Raw genomic sequence first — 18,723 nt, 5'->3', positions numbered from 1 at the left:
GAGTCCAGCCTGGGCTACAAAGTGAGTTCCAGGACAGACAACAGCCAAAGCTACACAGAGAAACCCTGTCTTGGTTTTAAAAAATGATGGTTTCAAACCCACATGTTTCAGAATACTAAAGCATAAACTTCCGGTTGGTTTTGTTTCATGGGCCATCATCGTAAGAGTGCCTAGGCTCCCCTCGGCCACCCTGTCTGGCAGGTGTGTGTGGATATTCTTCACCATGTGCCCGCCTCACTTTTTTACCCCAGAGTGAAGCAGGTGGATTGTTGAAATACATCTAATCCCTGGGTACGGCAGCACACCACTGTAAACCTAGTGCTGGGGAGGCTGAGGCAGGAGGGTTGCTGCCAGTTAGAGGCCATCCTGAGAAACAGTGGGATCCCATCTCAAACAGTTGTTAGTGTGGGGCGGTGGTGGTGTGTGCCTTTAATCCCACCTGCAGAGGCAGGTGAGTTCAAGGCCAACCTGGTCTACAGGGTGTGTTCCAGAACATCCAGGACTGTTTCCACAGAGAAACTCCATGTGTGTGTATGTGTGTGTGTGTGTGGGGGGGGAGTCCGCAGCAACAATAACAAACAAAGGGAAGAGAGGGCAGGAGTCTGAGGGACATGAAATCCGGTTCCAGACCAGTTCCCAGGCCAGCTGGGAGTTTGTCTGCCTGTCTCACCAGAACAAACAAACAGGCTCCCAGGAAAGTCATGTGGGTTGCCTCCCTCTGCGCCCAGCTTTCCTCCCAGCAAATAGCAGAGCGGCTGATGCCACAAGAGGAAATGCTGGCCTGGGAGCCACCAGCTCCTCAGGGGTGGGGAAAGGTGGGGAAAGGTGTTGGCCGGCTGCTGTCGGTGGTGGTGGTGGCATGGTTACTTAGGCAGCCTGCACTCTGGTCAGACAGTCTGGTTATTAGTGGGTCTGGCTTCCTGGAGCACAGCTAGGACTTGTTCGAATCTCCCATGCTGTTATTTTCTTCCACGCCCCTTTTCCCTTAGTGAGAATACGTGCCTAAGCACAGCCCTGGCAAACCTAGGTCAAATCAATGGGTCAGTATTTGCTTACCACCCACGGCTAAGGTCTGACTTTTCCCCCATTTTCCTGGGGACAAATATGTTGACCATGGATAAGGAATGAGGACTCGGGGCGTGGGGGGTGACCGCTAGAACATCTGCCCTAATTGTGTCCTTCCTCAGTCAGGGGTATAGCGGAGGTTTGTTCTTTACTTACAAGTTAGACCGGAAGTCCTCAGAGAAGAGCCTTGCGGCACACTCTCTAGATGGCACCAGGATATCCACATTTACAGAAGAAAACATCAGCTGTTTTGTCATGAAGACCACCCAGGCAGGCTTCACAATAGAGATGAAACTTTTAAAAAATGTGTGGGTGTGTGTATGAGTGTGTGTGTACGCTTGCATACACGTGTGTGCACTTGGTGACCAGAGGACGACCTTGGGTGTCATTCCTTAGGTACAGTCCACTTTTTGTCATTTTTAGATTTATTTTATGGGTGTGTTTTACTCACATGTCGGTCTGTGAACCACGTGTGTTCCTGGTGCCTATAGAGGTCAAAAGAGAGTATCGGATCACCTGGGAGTTACAGACGGTTATGAGCCTTCATGTGGGTCCTGGGAATCGAACCCTGGCCCTCTGCAGGAACAAGTATTCTTAACCCTGAGTCATCTCTCAGCCCCTCCACTTTTTTTTTCTTTTTTTAGTTTTTCGAGACAGGGTTTCTTTGTGTAGCTTTGGAGCCTGTCCTGGACCTCACTCTGTAGACCAGGCTGGCCTCAAAAAACACAGAAGTCCAACTGCCTCTGCCTCCTGCGTGCTGGGATTAAAGGCTGCACCACTACTGCCTGGTGCCACTTTCTTTTTTGAGACACGGTTTCTCACTGGCTGGGAATTTGCCAAGTAGGCCAACGGGCTGACCAGTGAGTCCCAATGGATCCTCCTGTCTTTGCCTCTTCCTCCATAGTGCTGGGGTTACAGGTGCTGAAATGTTGGATTTTATTTTTTAAAGTATAGGTTCTGGGGATTGAACTTGGATTCAAATATTTTATTGATTTAGCCATCTCCTCAGCCTCCTCTCTTCTTTCTTTTCTTCCTCCCTCCCTCCTTCCCTCACTCTCTTCCTTCTTTCCTCTTTCTTAGGCAGGGCCTTACGTAGCTCAGGCTAGCCTCAAAGTGTCTATGCAGCTGAGGACAGCTTTGACCCTCTGATCCTCCTGCCTCCATCTCCTGAGTATTTGGGTTATAGTTGTGTTCTGACACCCCCAATTTATTCAGTGTTGGGTGTGGAGCCCAGAATCTTCTACATATGAGGCAAGCAAGTTACATCCCCAGCCCCCGATGTCATTCTTAAAGAGTCTCCGGCATCAAGGCTTGTTTTGAGTAGGATTGCCAAGTATTTCTGTATTTCTGCACCACAGGCTCCTGGGATGGGTCCTCCCAATACAGTCAACCCCCAGGTTACGGGACTGAGAAATCAAGGGACTTCTCCAAGATCACAGACAGCTGGGATTGAATCCAGGCCTCACAAGTCTCTATAAACGTTATTTCAACCTCTGTACTAGATACATCTCTACCCGCATCTGAGAAGTTTACCCACCCCCAGTTCAGGATGCAAGCTTCACACGGCTGCCGGGACACGTTTGTTAATGAGTAGCCCTATGTGTCTGCCCTAGGGGGCAATGCTAGCAGTAGACAGCACAGCGCACTCTGGAGCCACCCTGGGTCCAGTTGCCCCCTGCTTTGTCTTCACCCAGCACAGTGCCCACTATATTGCTTAGCGCATGAGCAACCCCTTCATCCCAGGATCTGACACCTCAGCTCTGTGCCAGAAGCTTTCTCTGTGAGAAGGAGAGAAAGGATTCTTTTCCAAGACCCTTGGCTGTCGGGGAATTGGCATGAAAAAACACAGTTCTGTGGTCCTAGAGTGTAAATGGCCCTGCCTTTGAAATTCTGCTCAGGAACACACTCTTCTGTGGGTCTGCATGTCCAGTTCATACAGCATGCCATAAAGCAGTCCAGGCAAGAGCAGTTTCTTGCCCAACTGGTTAGCCATGTCACATTGAAGGCAAATTCCATGACAAGTTTCTCCAATGCTCATCAACCTCTCTGAAGTAATTGGTGCTGCCAGAAGCAGACATGTCTCACTGTTGAGAAAAGTCTAAATTCTTAAAACATTTTAAATGTCATATTCTGTGAGTCTTTGGAGTGTTGAAGATTATCTATCTAACTGAAGTATCTCTGTATACCTAGAAAACCTAACTAACATAATTAAGTTTGATTATTATAGATGATTATCTATTAATCTGCATTTCTTAACTATATTACATTTTTATATGAGCTGCACAAACACATAATACCTTAAACAAGAGCAAAAATACATATACACAGTGTAACAAATGAATGAAATTAGTATCAACAGACCAAGATTCATACCAATGCAAAGTATTCATCTTTATATCATATCCTCCTTAATTTTTTTTTTTTTTAGAAACTGACCATTCATCACTTATAATCAACCTCCTTTAAATGAAAACCAACATTTATAAACAATCAGTTTGGGAGTTTGGACATTGTTTTCTCCAAACTGCTTCTTGCTATTTGTTGGGTGAAGTATTTTTAAGGTTCACAGACACCTTTTTTGGGGGGCAGGGGTCTTGTTCCATCTAACCACATTAGCCTAGAAGGAATTCACATGTTTTCATTTCTTGTGGAAACAAAAGCAGAACCTCTTTTCCCAAGTAACATATCCTTAGACTCAAAATTTGAAGTCAAGATGCCTTTAAAAAATGTCAGTTTAGTTTAGCAACCTGTACAATGAAATGTCTCTCTGAAGTAAAAAAAAAAATCAAAGACAACACAATAATATACATAACTCAGACTCTCTGTATGTTTTCCATCTTTACATGGCTTTTTTACTCTTTTAATCTATGACTATCTATTTTTTTATATTACTTTTATTGTCTCTTTAAAGACTTTTATTTTTTAAACCTATTTCTTTTTATAACTGTCTATACTCTTTTTCTTCTCTCTCCTAAGCCTATGTACATTTATCCAACACTGTGACCTATTTAGAGCTTTTTTTTCATCTGAATCTGTCTTTATTGTGTATCTGCAATCATTTTTTTTAATATTTATTTTTATTATGTATACAATATTCTTTCTGCATGTATGCCTGCAGGCCGGAAGAGGGCACCAGACCTCTTTACAGATGGTTGTGAGCCACCATGTGGTTGCCGGGAATTGAACTCAGGACCTTTGGAAGAGCAGGCAATGCTATTAACCACTGAGCCATCTCTCCAGCACTCTGCAATCATTTTTTTGACCAGAAGTGCTTTTTTATTTCTAATGCTAGGCAGGTGTGACTAGGATCAATTCTGAGGCCCTGCCTGTTTGTTCCATCCAGCATGGCAGAGGTGTGTTCACCGCCTCTGTGAGCCATGCTCACGGGCCTAGCTCCAAGGACACAGCAGGGCTATGCTACTCACAAACTTCACCTAAGTGCAGGACCTCCTGAAAGAGCCAGACCAGTTCTTGCTGCCAGCACGAACCAGGAAGCTGGATCTTAAGGAAGTCATGCAATTTTTTGCCACTAATACTGTGTCAGGAAGACTTCTCTTAAAGGAGTCACAGTTCTGCTCACTACCAGCAAGTGGAGTCTGTCTGAAAAAAATGCAGCTACCAAGTAACTGTGCTTAATTCAGTCCTTTTGTGTCTAGAATTCCTTCCCAAGCTCTCTCAGGCTTTATGTGGATGTAGTTGGCCCACATTGGTGCCATCTACAAACAGAGGCTGTGTTTTGTTTCCTGGATGCCCAGACCTGAATAATCACACAGAAATTGTATTAATTACAACACCGTTCAGCCAATGATTCAGGCATATTTCTAGCTAGCTCTGTTTTTTTTTTAAATATTTATTTATTGTGTATATAATATTCTGTCTGTGTGTATGCCTGCAGGCCAGAAGAGGGCACCAGACCCCCATTACAGATGGTTGTGACCCACCATGTGGTTGCTGGGAATTGACCTCAGGACCTTTGGAAGAGCAGGCAATGCTCTTAACCTCTGAGCCATCTCTCCAGCCCCCTTTTTTTATGACAGTGTATTTTGTTTTTTGTTTTTTTTTTTAATTAATTTATTTATTTATTATGTGTACAACATTCTGCTTCCCACACACCAGAAGAGGGCGCCAGATCTCATAGATGGTTGTGAGCCACCATGTGGTTGCTGGGAATTGAACTCAGGACCTCTGGAAGAGCAGTCAGTGCTCTGAACCTCTGAGCCATCTCTCCAGCCCTAGCTAGCTCTTACATATTAAACTAACCCATTTCTATTATTTTATATTTTATCACACAGCTCTTGGTTTGTTACCTCTTGTTTCTTGGGCAGCTACATGTCATCTGCCTCCTTGAGCAGCTACATGGCATCTCTCTGACTCTGCCTACTCTATAGCTCTGTTCAAATTTCCCACCTGGCTTTACTCTGTTAAGCCATTGGCTGAAACAACTTCTTTATTAATCAATGGTAATAAAACACATTCATATCATACAGAGGGGAATCCCAAGTCAGATGGGGGTGTCAGCTAAGGGACTCACATTTTGCCATAGGACTAGTGTATCAATTATTGACTCAGCACCACAACTAACAAGGAGTTTTACTGGAAATGTAAGGCCATCTCAATATTAAAAAGTTGATGGCCGAGCGGTGGTGGCGCACGCCTTTAATCCCAGCACTTGGGAGGCAGAGGCAGGCGGATCTTTGTGAGTTCGAGACCAGCCTGGTCTACAAGAGCTAGTTCCAGGACAGGCTCCAAAACCACAGAGAAACACTGTCTCGAAACAAAACAAAACAAAACAAAATGTTGATGACAGAATCAGCCATTGAAGAGACTGAATTCAGGAAGAAAACTTACCCATCTCACATATGGTTTGGCCTATAGCAAGGCAGAACTTAGTTAGGCAAGGAAAGCTAGGCTGAATGCTGGGAGAAAGAGGGCAGAGTCGGAGAGAAGCCATGGAGCCGCTGCCAGAGACAGACATGGTGAAACCTTGCCAATAGGCCACGAGCCTCATGGTAAAATATGAAACACTGGATAATGGGTTAGTTCTAGATGTAAGAGCTAGCTAGCAATACACTTAAGTGATTGGCCAAGCAGTGATTTAATTAATACTGTTTGTGTCTGATTATTTTGGGGCTGAGAAGCTGGGAACCAACAAGCAATCTCCCACAACATACAAACGTGGCGAAATACAAAACACATTTGTGATGAAACTCTCAACAAACAGGTAACATAAAGGAACTCCAAGCTGATAATAAAAATCTACAGAAAGAGCGTGGCTAAGGCCGCAGTGAATGATGAGAAACGGTAGCTCTCCTGCAGGCCGAGGCTAGGTTCAAAGCAAGAGCCTTCTCTTCACTGCTATTGGACAGAAACGCTGGAAGTTCTAGCCAATGCAACCGAGAGTCCTCCTCCAACTAATGAAAACTAAATACAATAAGTGAGCATAGAAAGGTGATGAGATTAACATTTGACCTGACCCAGCAGGAATAGGGACCCGAACGGCAAGGTGCCCAGTGGGCTCAGGGATGAGAAATAGAGAAGACAAAAGAAAAGCTGGGACCAAAGGCCCTGTGTAAACTGATGATTTATGCCAGGCACGTTGATTAAGTACGACATCTTATGCACTATTTGCAGGGGCAACCCAGAATGTCAGCACAACTAAGATGGTATTGGCAAAGAGAACACCCATCCCTCAGAGGCAGCTGCCTAAGCTCTGCTAACCACAGCCCAGTGGGAAACGTTGGGTCCCCAGGAGCCGCAGTAACCTTGACTCCCAGGAAGCACTGGCTCCAGCTTCACACCAGCCCTGCCAAGTCCATTCCTGGTAAAGACACAGAACTAAAGTAGCCTTTGTCCTTTCCCCGGGGCCTCTGAGAAAGTCTTGGATCAGTCTGCCTCCCCACCAACAGTAGCATATAAAGTAATTGGCTTCCTAATGCAGGTAATGGGCAAGTGGAATTTGAAATTAAAAACGTATTACTGAGTCGGTGTCATGGTTCACGGGGTAAAGGCACTTGCTGCTAAGGCTGGTGACCTGAATGTGGTTTCCAGGACCCACTTGGTGGAAGGAGAGAACTGACTCTTCCAAGTTACCCTCTGACCTCCACATACGCAATACCCACGCATGCCCTGCCCAGTATATGCAGATGTAATAAAAAGTATAAATCTATTACCATTTATATTCACACTTCCAAAATAAAATAGTAAGATACAGATTTGTAAAAAAAAAAAAAAAATTGCAAGATCCACATAGGGAAAGCTCCACATCTGAAATGAAAGCACTGGAGTAGGTTAGAGAGCTGGGTCAGCAGTAAAGGCCACCTGCTGCTGCTGTTGTCACAAACACTGTGACCAAAGGCAACTGAGGGGGGGTTACTCTGGCTTACAGGTTACAGTCTGTCATCAAGGGACGCCGAGGCAGGAACTCAAGGCAGAAGCTTGGAGCAAAGCCCCGGAGGAAACCTGCTCACCGGCTTGACCTGCTCACCAGCTAGCTCCCTCTGCCTTGCGCAGCAACTGCTCCTCATCCAGACCCACCCGCCCAGAGAGGGCACGAGCCACAGCGAATTGAGCCTTCTTAAAGAATTAGTAATGAAGCTGGGCAGTGGTGGTGCACACTTTTAATCCCAGCACTCAGGAGGCAAAGACAGGTGAGGTGGATCTCTGTGAGTTCGAGGCCAGCCTAGTCTACAAGAGCTATTTCCAGGACAGGCACCAAAGCTACAGAGAAACTTTGTCCAGAACCCAAGGCAGGAACCTGGAATCAGGGACAGAAGCAGAGGCCATGGAGGAACAGTACTTACCAGCTTGCTTCTTCTGGCTCGCCCAATTTTTCCTTATTCAGCCCAGCCCCTCTGCTCCTGCCTAGTGATGATATGGCCCGCAGGAGGCTGTGGTATGGCCCACAGGAGGCTGGATACTCTGGCATCAATTTGCAATCAAGAAAATGCCCCGCAGACATGCCCTCAGGCTGATCTGACAGAGGCAATTGCTCACTCAGCTGGAGTTGACAGCCAGGATTGGTCACCAGAGAGCCAATGTGAAAGTCTGGATGCTATAGTATTTGTGGAGTGTCAGGGCAGGAAGTGTGCGTGGAGTGTCAGGGCAGGAAGTATCCATGGAGTGTCAGGGCAGGAAGCATGTGTGGAGTGCCAGGGCAGGAAGTGTGTGTGGAGTGTCAGGATAGGAAGTGTGTGTGGAGTGCCAAGACAGGAAGTGTGTGTGGAGTGCCAGGACAGGAAGTGTCCGTGGAGTGTCAGGGCAGGAAGTGTCCGTGGAGTGTCAGGGCAGGAAGCGTGTGTAGAGTGCCAGGGCAGGAAGCATTTGTGGAGTGCCAGGACAGGAAGTGTGTGTGGAGTGTCAGGACAGGAAGTGTGTGTGGAGGGCCAAGACAGGAAGTATGTGTGGAGTGCCAGGGCAGGAAGCGTGCGTGGATTGCTGGGGCAGGAAGCATGCATGGGATCTGTGTTCCCCTGGCTCAGCTCTGCTGTGAATCTCAAACTACTATAAAATTAGTCTAGAAAAACCAGAAAAGCGGGGTGTAGTGATGCTCACAGCATTCCCAGCATCTGGGAGGTTGAGGAAAGGATTGAAAGTTTGAGGCCAGCCTGGGCTACATAGGCGAGCACTTTCTCAAACACAAAACCCAACTGAACAACAACAAAAATCCCAAAGCCCAAAAAAACCAACCAAGCAACTGACCCTAATTATACATTACTGTGAAGTGGGGGGGTGGTGCAGGACTCAAGGGGGACACAAGGTGGAGTGTTCACTGGAACAAGAGATTTATTAGAAGACTCACTAATTCCAAGGACAGATAGGTAGGCGACAGTTTGGCAGAGCTCAGAGGAGAGTTCTGGCCCATGAGGCAGGTAGGGGTCCTTCTTACAGGTCTTAGAGGAAGGGGGTTCATGTATCTAGACTGTCAGAGAAAGGAGGGTCACATAGCCAGACTGTTTCTGATTCTTGGGTAGCAAGAGGACCAGAGAGGATTTGGGAGTGGGAATATACAATTCCAAGGATGTAGGGGAAGTGGGATGGGGCAAGTCTAGTTGCACTGTGCCTCTTATATGACGGGGACAGGCCACCATGGGCAGTGTTCTGCTGTCCTGTATCGCCCAAGGTCTGGAGCATCCTTGAGGGAAGGGTGCATAGTGCCTGGAATCCAGGCATGGGGTGTCTGTAGCACACTCTAGCCAGGCTCTCAGTATAGTGTCCTAGCCCTCCTCATACAGCAGGGATTCCAGGATCAACTCTGAGGATGGAGGCAGGGAGAGCTACAGGTGAACATATCTTAATCAGACTTAATCAGTCTGGGATTTAATGGAGTCCGGTACCCACTGGGCCTGTTAGATTCCCAGCAGGTGCTCGGAAAGGAGATTGTTGGTTGCCGAGGGGGGAGAGCTAGTTGGGAGAACATCGCTGCAGGTGTGTGTGGCCTGGTCCGTAACCTAACAACCTTGCTCCCTCAAGCTCAATACTGCGCCAGGCAGTGGTGGTGCACACCTTTAATCCTAGCACTCAGGGAGGAGGATGACTGAGTTCGACACTCAGTCTACAGAGTGAGTTACAGGTGATTGTGGTGATCTGTGGGTGATGGGAACCGAACCCTAGGCCTGTGGAAGAGCAGTCAGTGCTCTCAACTACTGAGCCACCTCTCCAGTCCCTTGGTTTCCTGATCTTTTATGCATAAGTATTTACAGAAGGCCTTGAATGCTGTCTGGAGTTGGCTACAATGATGCAGTTAGTTGGGAGAGAGGACATTAAATGAGACAGGAGTCATGCTCTTTTTTTTTTTTTTTTGGCAGGGGGAATTGAAACAGGATTTCCTTGTGTGTAGCTCTGGCTGTCCTGGAACTCATTCTGTAGACCAGGCTGACCTCGAAATCACAGAGATCCACCTGCCTCTCAAATGCTGGGACTAAAGGTGTGTGCCACCACCAACCAGTTGTAGTTTTTTTGATATACCTATATATCACAAATTAGAAACGTTTAAGCTGGGCAGTGGTGGCACATGCCTTTAATCCCAGCACTCGTGAGGCAGGTGGATCTCTGTGAGTTCGAGGTCAGCCTAGTTTATAGAGCTAGTTCCAGGACAGGCTCCAAAGTTGCAGAGAAACCCTGCCTCGAAAAACCAAAAAAAAAAAAAGTTTAAAAGGAGTTATTTAGTGGGTAAGACTGGCCTTCTTGGCATTCAAAGAGGCCCAAGTGACTTAGAATAACAAGTGTGGGCAGATTGCAAGCCCTGGGCAACCAGCACACGCCATTGGCAAGGAACTAAAGCCTCAGTGTTCACCAGGGGGCGCCCGAGACCATGCTAATCAACTCCTTTTGCAATCCTTTTGAGACTTGTTGAATTTCAGAATTTTGCTCAAAAACTTGTGACATCACGACCATCACGACCTGGGGAATGCAGTCGACAACTTACAGGAAGACATGGGCTTTCCTTCTGTTTTTCTTTTTTGTTATGTGGAGAACCTTTGGCTTCTTTGCCAAGGTTTCTTTAGCTGAGGAGAGAGAGAGAGAGAGAGAGAGAGAGAGAGAGAGAGAGAGAGAGAGAGAGAGAGAGAGAGAGCGCACTTTTGTTGAGCTATTACATATTATATAATCCGTCTATTGAAAGGGTACACTTCAGTGTGTGTCTGTGTGTGTGTGTAAGTATGGACATGAATGCACTGTGTGGCCGTCAGAGGGTGTCCATCCTCACCTTCCACCATGTTTGAGACAGGGTCTGTGTAGAATTATCCCATGACCTCAAAGTTCTACGTCTAGGAATCTTCTCAACCCCTGGAAACTGCTGTGCCTCTGTCTGTGTAGGTTTGTCTATCCTGTGCATCTCAGAGCTGTGGCTGTGCACTGGAGGAGCCACCGAGGCTGTGCACTGGAGGACCCTCTGCGTCTATCTTTCTTCACTCTGCATTACATTTTGAAGGCTCGGCCAAGCACTGGGTGTCAGGATGGCATCCTTTTCCATGGGTGAGTAATATTCCACGTATGTATGGTCATTCATTCATTCGTTCAAGGATGTTAAGTTGTTTATCACTTTTAGTTATTTTGTATAGTACTGTCATAATACCTGTGCATGTTTTTACTTGACCTGTTTGATTTTCATGATTTAAACCTTTATTTCTTTACCTATTTAGTGTGTGTGTGTGTGTGTGTGTGTGTGTGGACACGGCACACGTGTAGAAGTCAGAGGACAACTTGCAGGAGTCAGTTCTCTCCTTCTACCACGTGGGTCTCAGGGACTGAACTCAGGTCCTCAGGCTTAGCAGAAAGCACCTTTACTTACTGAGCCGAGTTGCTGGCCCCTGACTTGCTAATTTAAAAAGGACAGTGTAAAGTTCTACAGGAACAAGAAAATCTCCCTTGGCCAGAGGTCGAATCAGAAGATTTATAACCCAAATCAGGAGTTTCCCTTCATTCTCTCATCTCAGTAAGAACCAGGCAAGAGGTGGATAGGAGACAAGAGAACACTTCTTTTAGGGTGTAGCTGATTCAGCTGGGACCAGGGGCCAGGAGCCTGGGGTTGCTGCCTGTTGAGGTGTAGTACAAACTCCCTTTCCCTCTGTGCATCCTGTGTTGCTCAGGTGGCACTGAGGGATTGTTTGTGGGTTCCCAGGAAAGATGAGGCCTTGGGTTGAAGTCTTCTTACTTCCTGCCCAGTTTCCTGAGACTGGTTACCTAATCCATGAGAACCTGTGTCTACCAACTGTTAATGGAAACCAGGGAGCAGAGAATGGCTTTCTGGATGAAATGCGATCCTGTGTTAAAGCGCTCTGGCTGGGTGAGGAGGATCTTCGACCTTGGATCTGTGGGAGTCTGAGGGTGCTGGAGAGCAGGTGGACCATGTGGCTCAGGGTCCTTGGCTTGGCTGTTTGGGTGGAAGGTGCTTGGGGCAGGGACAGAGAGGTGGTGAGGGGCGCTGCAGGGAAACAGGCCAAGAGGATGCAGGCTCAGGCAGGCAGAAGCCATCTGGAACCACACGTTCTCCCGTCTGGCCCAGATCGTGCCTGTAATCAGCCCGAGGAGGAGTGTTTGCATAGAGAAGCACTCTGGGAAGTGAGAGGATGCTCTTATCAGGGGGTTTTCTCTTAGGTCTTCCCATGTGGAGGTCACCGGTAATTTGCAGGGAGTTTTGCCGGGAAAAGGCAATAAAAGTGATGGAGAGACTGAAGGGCCTGCTGATGAGGCAAGAGGAGCGGACTTGGCCTCTGGGTTGCCTTGGAGGAGCTGGGGCCCTAAGCTGGCAGGTGTTAAGGGTCCCAGATGGAAGGAGGAGTTGAGAAGAGACTGGGGAGAGGATGGAAGGGTAACAAAGTAACTCTGTGGAAGGAAGCGTTAGGCCTCTGGGTTGTTTTGTAGGAGCTGGGGCCCTAAGCTGGCAGGTGTTAAGGGTCCCAGATGGAAGGAGGAGTTGAGAAGAGACTGGGGAGAGGATGGAAGGGTAACAAAGTAACTCTGTGGAAGGAAGCGTTAGGCCGACATTCATGATGACGCCTGGGCACAGAGCCCGCTCAGAAGAATAATGGCCTCTGGAGGGCTGGGGAGATGCTCTGGGGTTTGATACAGCTAACATTTGATAAGATCAAGGGCTTAGGGATTGTTCTATGGGGAGCGATGCCTCCTCTCCATCTCTGTTGATCCCAGTCACAGTGTCTCCTTCCCAAGCTTATTTGGAAGTGCTGACTGGGTTTGCAGCCCGGACCTTCGGGGCTGTGCATGGACCCTGGCCTGTTGGTGTGGGCCAGAGGTGAGCTCAGCAAGGCCAGCTGGGGGTGACCGTGGGCTGTGGCCTCTGAGCCAGCTTGATTACCAGGCATTTGGCCAGTTCTTCTGAGCTGGCCTCGCTTCCTCCATCCCTTCCCTCCCCGCTTCCTCTTGCCTTCCTTGTTTCTTCCTTCCTATCTACCCTCCTTCCCTCCTTCCCTCCTTCTCTTTCCCCTCCATTCTCCCTCTTATTTATTATTTAATCAAATTCTATTTGTGTGTGCATGCACTACTGTGTGTACGGAGGTCAGAGGGCAACTTGTGGGAGACCTTCCTTAAGTGGGTCCTTAGGGATGGAACTCAGGTCATCAGGCTTGGTGGCAAACGCCTTTATCTAATGAGCTATCTGGCTGGCCCCTCCTGATCTCTTTGGAATAATTCTTGCTATGCAGCCCACACTGGCCTAGAGTTCTCCGTTTTACTGTCTTAGTCTGCTGAGTGCTAGGGTCCCACGTGTGTGGCACCTGTGCTAGTTACAGTTGTATGGCACCTGTGTTAGCTACAAGTGTGTGGCACCTGTGTTAGCTACAAGTGTGTGGCACCTGTGTTACAGGTGTATGGCACCTGTGCTAGTCAGTTACAGGCGTATTGATGTGGGATTCAGCTCTGTATGCTGTGATTACCATTGATTAATAAAGAGCTGTCTTGGGCCTGTGTAGAGCAGAATAGAGGTAGGTGGGGAAAACGAAACTGCTGGGAGAAAGAAGGCAGAGTCAGAGAGAAGCCATGCAGCCCTGCTGGAGACAGATGTTGGGCAGAACTTTACCTGGTAAGCCACAGCCATGTGGCGATGCACAGATTAATGGAGATGCGTTAGTTTAGGATATGAGTTAGCCTGAAATATGCTTAAGCTATTGGCCAAACAGTATTGCAAATAATATGGTTTCTGTGTGATTATTTCAGGGCTGAGCAGCCCGGAACAAACAAGCAGGCTCCAGGCAGCCGGGAACGAACTAACATCCTTCCTACTACAGTGTGTGGCACCTGTGTTAGTTACTTCCTGTTGCTATGACAACACGCCACAGCCAGGCAACGTACAGAGGGGAGCTGCTTACTGGCTTGCCCTTCTTGGCTTGCTCAGCCTGCTTTCTTATAGAACGCAGGACCAGCAGCCCAGGGCTGGCCCCACCTACAATGGACTGGGTTCTCCCCCATCAATCGCTAATTGAGAAGATGCCCTGTGCAGGCTTGCCCATGGCTGATCTTATGGAGACAATTTCTCAACAGAAGTTCCCTCCTCTCCGATGATTTAGCTTGTGTCCAGATGACATAACACAGGCCAGCCCAACTCTGCACCCCACTGGGCCAGCTCCCTTACTTCTGGACTCCCCGGCTCAGGAGGTCAATTGCATGTAGCTATCAGACAGCTATGTGCCTCTTGTTCTTTGTTGGCTGTCACTAGGGAGCTGACTTCAAGAGCAGCAGTGGTGTTCTGGCTGTGGCGTTCAAGCTGGGGCTGTATATGTCAATTTGAGAGTTGTCACCACCAACCACGATGGTATAAATGCCCAGATGTGGGGTGATTCACAGAAGAGGAGAAGTCAGATGAAGACTCTCAGACTTGAGGTCCTGAGTTACTAATCCTAGGGTTTGAGAAACAGAAGGGACGGACCACACTGGAGGGAGCGAAGGTGATGGTGACCAGCGCTTATCAGGATCTCCCATACTGCAAACGCTGATGAGACGGTGTGTGTAGGGGCATGAGGACCCTCATCAGACTGGGCAGCCAGCATGGTGACGTTCTCTTTATAGAGACTTGGACAGAAGTGAGGAGGCCATCCAGACTTCATGAGGATCCTCAGAGGGTTCCCAGAACTGGAGACAGTCGATTTGGGTCTTAAAAACCAAACCATACTAAAAAAAAAAAAAAACAAGCCAGTGTTAAAAAGGGAGGAGGAAGAATGTTCTAGAAGAACTCATGAGAGAGACATAAATTGAGCATGGTGGGTGTTAAATGGGGTTCACGGTTTGGGGGAATGCCTGATTTGATTGACAGATCATGCTGAGAAGCGTCTGGATTTGAGCTTTGGGCTGTGGCCATAGTCAGGGGCCAGTCAACAATGCTTGTGGGCCACTGTCAGCCCATGTCTGGTTTTGGAGACCCTTGTAAGCTGAAGGTGAATTTTGTATCTTTTCTAATGACTGGGGAAAGTTGTTTTAAGGCTAATAATTCATGAATATGATATAAAATTCAAATTCAAATCGGTGATAACTTTCGGTGACAAGATGACTTGATTTAAAATCATTTGGGAAGGGGGTGAGGCGCAGTTCTGGGTGTGCGTGAGAGGGCACTTCCAGAAAGGATTACCTTGGGGGAAGATTGCCCGTGAATCTGAGTGGCGCTATGCAGCGACCTGGGAGCCTGCACCCTGCCGCTGAGAAAGGAGCCGGCTAGCTGAGCACTGATCCATTTCCCCTAACAGAGGCTGTGTGGCCTGACAAATGTCTACGTACTTATTGTGTGTGTGTGTGTGTGTGTGTACTTGTGCAGTCCTGAGTGTCAGATGTATGTAAGTGTGCATGCATCAGGTCCACGGAGGTGTTTAGTCTCTCTCTCCGCTATTTTTGGAGGTAGGGTAAGTCTTTGAACCCGACACTAGTTAATTTAGTGACTCTGGTTGACCAGAGCTTCATGGATCTTCCCGTGTCCACCTCCCTGGGATTATAGACGTACACACTTGCTTGCCTTTCTGTGTGGGTGTTGGGGGCCCCAACAAGGGCCTTGTACAACAAACACTTTACTCACTGGGCCAGCCCTCCAGCCCCCAGTGACATAAAATTTGAGATATTAGGGACCCTCTGGTGAATAAGACAGAAATTAGGGCCTTGAGAGAGCTGCTCTCCTGAAGTCACCTGTGTGTGAGGGAAGGAAAAGTCCCCTTTTGGAGTGTGACCCACTCCTGCTCTGAGAATTTCACCTGTTCCTCCCCTCATCACAGTTAACAGTCAGGAGTGAGTCCATGACCTCCAGAGGTCCCACACCCCAGCTGGAATGTTCTCTCTGGCCTGCTGTTTCCGACAGGGCCATCAGGTGCCCTTTCTGTGACCCGTGTCCCCTCGCTGGTACAATGAGTGCGCCCTTCACCTAGCGTCTGACTCATTGTTTTGTTTTTCTCTTCAGGAACAGGCTGTTCCCACAAGGACAGGTGTCAAACCTTGTCTGCTGGCTGGGGGAAGCCACCACACTGCTCTCAAGGGCCACACGTGGCTCTGGAAGCTGCTTCTGAAGGCCTGTGGACAGAGAGGGAGCGGTCCTGCTTGGGAGTCCACGACACACCTGGGACCCACGACGGTTAGGCTGACCTGAAGGCTTTCTGTTTGGGCCTGTGATCTCCTCAGCTGAGTGCTCTCTGGAACCAGGACACCTGTGCCACGTGGATGGTACTGGAAGTACACTCTGTCCTCTAGTGGCCTGACAAGCCACCAAGAGGGCGTGCCCTCAGCTAGAGCCCCTCCCCCATCAGCAGAGGCAGCAGGATTTGGAGCTTGTGCCCCACTAGTGGTCTCTTTGCACCCCAGCTTCCTGCAGGTTTGTAAGGCGTGGCAGTCATCACCCCTACCTCATAAAGTCCCGGAGAGAAGTCAATGGTTTCAGGTTATAATGTAAACAAAGGAGAGAGATTCTGCAAGGGCCCTGGCTCCCCTGCTCTCCGCTCCCAGGGTGTCCCATTCATGGGCTCCCTGGCATCTTGGTTGTCTCTCTTAGGAGACGGCAGTGCTGTAAATACCCATGACTGCATACCACTGAGCTCAACACCCGCTCCTAGTGGGCTCTGGATAAACATTGGGTAAAAGAATCAGTGAGTGAAACTCCTTCCCTGGCCAACAGGCTGTTTCCGGAAAAGGGAATCCCAGAGAAGCACCCTTCCCTGTTAATTCTCGATGATCCCCCAAAGTTGGAGGCTCACTTCCTGGACTGCTTCATCCTGGCCTTGGGTGTGACTGGGAGTCTGCAGGGTCTTAGAGCAAGGTTTCTGGGAGAACAGGGCGGTGTGAGGTGCAAGGGCTTCAAAAACCAGGAGGTGTCGGGGGGGGGGGGGGGGGGGTGCAGCTCTGGAGAACACGGGCTTCCAGAGTCAGGGCAGAAGCCACTGAGCCAGTGGTCTCGAAGTGCTGCTTTTGTTGGTGTTCTGGGAAAGAGCCGAGGGGTGGGACTCTGGGTGGAGTGTTAGGCAAACACTCTACCACAAGCCCTCTTCTGAAGAAAATTGCTAGGCATCTCATTAATTCATTCATTCATTCAACAAACACATACTGAGGTTCTGTGCATCAGGCATAGGCTTTGCCCCAAAGGATCCCAGTTTGGGGGCAGGGTCAGACTACAGAGGCAGACAGATAGTCACAAGCAACAGGCAGGTGAAGGCTGAGTCTGAATCACAGGTAGGGGGGTGAGGAGATCACAATCATGGCTTTCTGATGGAGGACAGGTGGGGTCCTAGGTCAAGAGGCTTATGGGAAAGGTAACGTCTAAATGGAGGGCAGAAGACTGGGAAGCACCTGGGATGGCCGGGCGGTGGTGGTGCACGCCTTTAATCCCAGCACTTGGGAGGCAGAGGCCGACAGATCTCTGTGAGTTTGAGGCCAGTTTGGTCTACAGAGTGATTTCCAGGTGTTGTTCCTTTTGGAAACTACAGCTCCCAGACTCCTCCTGGATTACGGATTCCTGCGCACGCGGGCGTGCAGGAGAGGCAGGTGCAGGTCATTTCTCCCAGATAACCTTGCGCTCCCCGTTAAAAAGCGAGCTTCCACGAGGTCTTGCTCTCTCTTGCCCTTTTTACCCTTGTGTATCTTGCACACCCGTCTTTAAAAGAATAATATTTTGGTATCGTGTCCCCCTCCCCCCATTAAAGTGCACCCACGTGGGAGCCGCGTGTCTTGTCTCCTCCTTTTGCGCATGTCTCGTCTATCCTGTGTTCATCTACACACCTCACCCGTCTTTAAAAGAATAATACCAGGACAGCTAGGACTGTTACACAGAGACAAACCCTGTCTCAACACCCCCCCCCAAAAAGAGAGAGAGAGAGAGAGAGAGAGAGAGAGAGAGAAGAGAAGAGAAGAGAAGAGAAGAGAAGAGAAGAGAAGAGAAGAGAAGAGCACTTGGGGGCAGTGGGGAGATGGGAAGAGCATTCTGGAAAGAGGAGACCAGGGTGAAGACCCAAAGGCTGGGAAGTGTGTGTGTGTGTGTGTGTGTGTGTGTAGAATTGGGCAGCTGGAGTGTTAAATGAAAGGCACAGGCTACAAGGCATGAAAGGGAGAAGTGAGGGAAGCCAGGCAAGGCTGTGGTTTAACTCAGTGGCCGAGCATTTACTTAGCATGTGCAAGACCAGTTTCCTCAACAAACTGAATGAAGGCCGTGTGTAGAATGAGTGGCAGGCTGTGTTCCTGCCGCTGCCTGGCTAGCTTATGCCCCGAAATAACAACACACAAACTGTATTCATATAAACACTGCCTGGCCCACTAGATCTAGCCTCTTCTTGGCTCTCATATCTTGCTTAACCCATTTCTAATAATCTGTGTAACACCACGAGGTGGTGTCTTACCGAGAAAGATTCAGCATGTCTGACCTGTGTCCATCTTGGGCTGGAGCTTCATTGCATCTGGCTCAGAGAGGAGAGGCATGGCGATTGCCTCACTTCCTCCCAGCATTCTGTTCTGTTTACTCTGCCTACCTAATTTTCTGTCCTATCAAGGGCCAAGGGAGTTTCTTTATTAACCAATGAAATAAACTCAAAACAGAAGACCCTCCCACATCAGCCGTGTTCTTCTTCTGATTTGCTTCGAGGCACGAACGGTCTTCATCGTCTTGCTCCGGGAATCCACTGGTCCTGAGGACCTCTGTGAGCTTGCTGAATTTCTTCTCCACGTTCTTTCCTGCTGTTACCGTAGCCTTCT

At 48.5% G+C, this 18,723-nt stretch overlaps 1 long non-coding RNA gene across 2 annotated transcripts in view; it reads left to right on the top strand.

The window, feature by feature from the left end:
- The window catches only part of LOC126508197 (uncharacterized), a 40,731-nt gene extending 23,832 nt beyond the window's left edge, over nucleotides 1–16,899 (top strand). The window contains exons 3-4 of one of the 2 annotated variants that reach the window (XR_007593749.1): nucleotides 10,879–11,053; nucleotides 15,953–16,899. This is a non-coding gene — a long non-coding RNA (uncharacterized lncRNA). The remainder of the gene's footprint in view (nucleotides 1–10,878; nucleotides 11,054–15,952) is intronic. The other variant, XR_007593748.1, reaches the window with a different exon arrangement.
- Nucleotides 16,900–18,723: the final 1,824 nt, after the last annotated feature.

This window comes from Alexandromys fortis, unplaced genomic scaffold, assembly GCF_014885135.2.
Source record: "Alexandromys fortis isolate MF-2015 unplaced genomic scaffold, M_Fortis_MF-2015_v1.1 scaffold_88, whole genome shotgun sequence".
Lineage (NCBI taxonomy): Eukaryota > Metazoa > Chordata > Mammalia > Rodentia > Cricetidae > Alexandromys > Alexandromys fortis.
This window is presented reverse-complemented; position numbering and strand designations above follow the sequence as displayed.